The 5188-nt window shown below is 36.8% G+C and overlaps 1 long non-coding RNA gene across 1 annotated transcript; it reads left to right on the top strand.

Annotated features, from left to right (window-relative positions):
* Positions 1-2305: 2305 nt before the first annotated feature.
* LOC117438931 (uncharacterized) lies at positions 2306-3583 on the top strand. The gene is made up of 3 exons (XR_004551092.1): positions 2306-2407; positions 3296-3446; positions 3540-3583. It is a non-coding gene; the product is annotated as an uncharacterized lncRNA (long non-coding RNA).
* The last annotated feature ends 1605 nt before the right edge of the window (positions 3584-5188 follow it).

Raw genomic sequence — 5188 nt, 5'->3', positions numbered from 1 at the left:
TTTCTTGCCTCTGCTCTTCCTCCCTGCCCTATAGTCTAGTAAATTAAGCAATTCTGTATGGAAATCACTGTGGCTTGGAACTAAGCAAGCAAATCTGGATCCTAGAAATTTATGGCTAAGTTGCTAAAACTTGCTCTTTGTTTTTAATTGAGGTGTTAAGTATTTGTATAAGTTCATTAAATTAGAAACCGCTCGTTTTCCTAAGCTTAGTTACTCCTGTTAACTTGAAACTTGTTACTTGTTTTTAAACTAACAACTATCTAATTTTCAACTGATCTTTCTTATCACTTCTCTTTAAAGACAGATTTCTCCCTACCTCCTCTCTTTAAATCAGTATTCTCTCATTTGGCATCCCATTCTTGTTGAACTTTTGAGAATCAGACTTGAAACATTGGTGATTTCACACACTTCCACATTCCAGGATTAGTTTTAGTCCATCCATCATTGTTTTGTGCTAGTGATTAATAGAGAAACATGAGCTATTTTGTGAATTTTGAGCAAAAACTTGTCTTTGGAAAAGCAGCAAATAGTTTGGGTTTTTCTTCCCCTTTGAGCTGCAGTGCAACACCCTCTCATCTTAAGTGCTGTCAGATTATTTCATTTCTAGGCTCCTCTCACCTTCCATCACTTCCTCCTAATCAATTTACTAGTCTGATAACCAGTGTTTCCCCCATAGGTCTAGAATTTTACCTTACTGTGCCCCTCTGTCATTGTTTGGTTCAGATCAGTAATGCACTTTTGAAACAAGTAACCTGGATAATTTCCTACCGTAATCTGGGGTTTTTTGTGGAGTGGTCTTGAAAGTCACAACTGCCATTCTTTTGGGGGGCAATGTTACAAGAGGCAGATGCATGTCCACAGTGTGGCCAAGGGTGGTTCACCTGCTTATAGGCATTCAGTCCAGGACTAGACTATGACTAGTCCAAGTGATGTTAACATTATTCTTGAGTAGCACAAGCAAGGAATTGTTCAGCTGATTCCATACTCTGAGCAATCTTATTTTTTGATGAAAACAATGTTCGTCCTTTTGGGGTTACTGTGTGGCTTTTACCTCTAGCCATCTGTTCTTGCAGCTATCTCATTATTAAGGCCAACAGAGATGTACTGGTTTAGGCCTTCTCATCTGCTCTGATCCTTGTCTTGATTTGGTGAATTGCTGCTAATCTTACTCTATAAAATACTGCTTTTATTGCTGGTTGGTTTTGTTGGGGTTTTTTGTTTGTTTGTTGTTTTTTTTTCTTACTATGTCTCTTAAAAGAAGACCCTAACCTTATGGAAAACTACATATTGTTTAGGGAACTAAGTTTTCAAGTAGATTTCTTCCTGTCACCTAACACAGCAGAAAATGTGTGCCTTTTTCCAGTGCTGGCTAATTACTTTTCCTTTTAAAGGTTCCAAACTTACATTGATTGACTGGTCTGAAGTCTCAATCAGTTTAACATGCCTTTGATCACACTAACATGCAATTTAATATGCTTTCCAAAATGTCGTCTGTCTTCAGTCTGTAATGAACTGTGTGTGACTATAGCCTGTACCCAGCCTGCCAGTCACTGGCTTTCCTGGATTTATCTTTTAATCAAGCTGTAAATGTAACTTTTAGTACAGCACCCCTGTCACACATGTCACAACTAAGCCTTGTCAGGCAGGGCAAATTTTTCCCTTTTTTTCTTACCACCTGTCATTGTGGGGATTGAAAATCTAGTTTTTTTAGCTGCATGTTACAGGCTTGAATCAGCCATGGTTGGTAGTAACTAGGATATCACACACATTAGTCGAACAAATTAAATGTGTTCGGCTGTTGACAGAATTGGGTAGTTGACCACTGTTCATATTGTGCATTTCTGATTGGTGGCAGTTAATTATTTTGCCAGAGGATTGGTGGACTGACATGACAGGGGGAATGAACAATCTTTCTTTTCTCAGGATGTGCAACAGTGGTGGTTTATGCAGGAAAACTATACTTATGTTGTCCTTAGTATATTTGTTACCTGCCTACAGGTCTTAGAATGAAGCTGATCTGAAACTGTATTTGGGTATTCAAATTCTAAGGATGTGAACTATCTGAAAAACTTACTTAGTAATAAAGATCATCCTTGTCTATTTAATTGTTAAATCTATCAAGAACATGATCATCAGTAGTGGATGGAGCAGTGCTGTGTTCTGGTAAAAATCAAAAGCACAAAGGGGCAATCTTCTTTCTTCACATTCCTCTATTCCATCTTGTTGCAGTAAATGAAAACTTGAGTAATAAAAACTTCAACTTCACTATCCAGCATATGAGAATATACACTCTTGTACCTTCTCAGGCTCCTGGCTATGGTGATGTAAGGCTTTCTCTGGAGACAATACCAGACACCGTAAATTTGGAAGAACCTTTTGACATTACATGTAAAGTAACAAATTGCAGGTAATGATGTTGTGTGATTCTTGTGTTTTTTCTGAGCGGGTTAAGTTGTCACTGTCTTCGTTTCATCTTTCTGTATTTTCTCCTGCAACAACTCAAACCTGGACTTTACGATGAGTTACAGCAACATGAAAACTACTTGAAAGACATCTTTTGGATTACAATGATTTTCAAAAACCAAGGAAACAAAGTAGCCACCCCTCCCATTATGATCTGCTAATACTATTTGAACTAGGAGATTGCCAAAAATTTCTAGTGGAGTAACATGGAACTGGCTGCAGTATTCTTTAAGATTTACCTCATGCTTAAATCACAAATCATCTTGGTTCTTATTAGGTAACCCAACAATAAATAAGTGTTTACATAGGATTTTTTTAATTAAAAGTAATTTTATCAGAATAAGTAATGCCATTTTCTATCCAGTCTGATTTTATGGCTAGTTTTGCAATCACTGCTCGAATGTTTGTTGGACATTGTCACTGTAGTCTTTTGTATGTCCTCTACTCATTTGACTTGATCTGTGTTTTACACTAGGCTCTACAGTAGCCCCTTATGGAAGGATACAAGAGTGACATATACATAATTCTAAATAGAAGTTGAAGCCAGGGGACTAAAGCATGTATTGGTTCTTCAGATACTAATCCTGAAAACCTTGTCCTCCATCCAAAATGTGAGCAGTATTATGCTATCCAGTATTGCTAAATCTGTAGCCGGACACTTGTGTCAGACAAAGCTACATGCAATTGCATTACTGCACATCAGAATAAATCTTGCTTGATGTCTTATGATCATTTATAAATTCTTGATTAATAGTAACCTGAATAATAATCAACTTTTACTTGAGTGTTTAGAAAAAGCCCACAGGTATATTTTATTTATGATTTCCTCTAGCAGTGAAAGGACTATGGATCTGGTTTTAGAAATGTGCAATACAAATTCCATCCACTGGTGTGGAGTTTCAGGAAGGCAACTTGGAAAGCTGCACCCAAGCTCATCCCTCCATCTTGCACTTACATTGTTGTCTTCAGTGCAGGGTTTGCAAGTAAGTTTTTATAGCATAGTTTTGTTATAAAATAACTGTTTTATAAGCTTTGTAATTCTTTTAATAACTCTTTTATATATTTTCCTCTTCTAGAGTGTCTCGGGCCTAAGACTTACAGACACATTTTTGAAGAGAACCATATGAGTACGATTGATATTGCACAAGTCTGTGTAGTTGCTTCAGAAGTCAAACAAGGCTGAAGAAAGAATTCTGTACAGCTGAAGGGCTTCTTTTTTTCTTGATGTTTTAGAAGCCTAATCAAAATGTGTAAAAGCAAAACCAAATCCCTATATATTTCTAAATTTAACTATTGCTTATTTTATGTCTTAGACCTTACATTCTTACATCTTTCAAAAACATGCATATGCGTTCTGTCTACAGAAAATGAAGCCTTTGAATTAATTGTAGCTCTAGTCGATTATATTGCATTAACATCACCCCCGGTCAGGGGTGAGACTGATACAAAACAGTATCACTTTGTAGCTATTTTTGTTGTTTTAATTATTTTTAAACTATTTAAACAGGTTCTAAATTGTGATTCTGACAAAACTGTTTTCAGTTTTAAGGAACTGGCCTTTTACAGAGAAATTCCTGAAATCCAAACCCCTAAAAAGAAACACTCTTGTGTACTTGGCAGAGCAGTGTATTTTCATGGTACATGCATAACCATAAGAACTAGAGATCAGTACAGGCATGAGATGATGATGCCGATCCATGAGATGATGCTGAAGCACTAGCAGCTAGAAAGTAGAGTATCAGCCAAAGGATGTGCTTGGTTGTGGCTTGGTCTTGGAAAGGAGCAGCAATACAGCAAACCTTGCGCCAGGAGTTGTGTGTCCCTGTCTTACAGGACATTGGCATTGAAGAAGCATGCTGCTTCACAATTAGTAGAGAACTGAAATCAAGCAGAACTTGGGGCATTTTATATTGTTAAACTGAGGTGGTGCAATTTATTCTGCCCACCCCACAGGCATTTAAGTGGGATTTTTAAGAAAGGATAAAAAACCCTGCATGGCTGGTTCAGGTTCTCCAAAGCATATGCAGGAAGGAACTCGAGACCTGGGTTAAGCACTGAATTGTATTTTTCCTTGGCTTTATTTTGACAAAAGATGGAAGCATTTTTGGTTGAAATATATAAGGTCATGTAAAGGTACCCATTTACAGAAAATGGTGACTGGCTTTACTAGTTAACTAGTGTTAAGATTCTACCCAGTGGCTTGTCATTTTTCTCAGCAACCATATTGGCACATAGCAACCTTACTTTGACTTATTTCACTATTTTATACCAGGAAAGCCTTAAGTATAGAATTCAATTTTAAACATTGGATAAATTTAGGATCATCTTACTAAATCGAGAGAATGAGTCAATACTGGAAAGGAAATAAATTAAAACTAGATCCTGCACTCCAATATATCTGTTTATGTTTGCTGCCCCAGTTTATTACAGATGCAATTTACCTGTTTACTTTAAGTACATCACAAATTAGAACAGTAAAAGCACAACTATCCAGACAAAAAAAGTAAGTTTATTTGTAATCTATTTTCAAGTTAAACTGACACAAGTTGAAGGAGATGTAACCATATGGTAACAAGAGGTAGAGGGAGAGATACAGAAATGGTAAGCAAAAGGCAATTTGTCTAGTCTGACCTTCTGTAGCTCTGAAACAGTGTGATCCAAAGCTGCAGACTTGCTACAAAATCAAACGTGCAACTGAAACATTTCTAAGCTGAATTTTTCAGTA

This window comes from Melopsittacus undulatus, unplaced genomic scaffold (genome assembly GCF_012275295.1).
Source record: "Melopsittacus undulatus isolate bMelUnd1 unplaced genomic scaffold, bMelUnd1.mat.Z mat_scaffold_789_arrow_ctg1, whole genome shotgun sequence".
NCBI lineage: Eukaryota > Metazoa > Chordata > Aves > Psittaciformes > Psittaculidae > Melopsittacus > Melopsittacus undulatus.
Note: the sequence above shows the minus strand (reverse complement) of the source record. Positions and strands in the feature narration are given on the sequence as shown.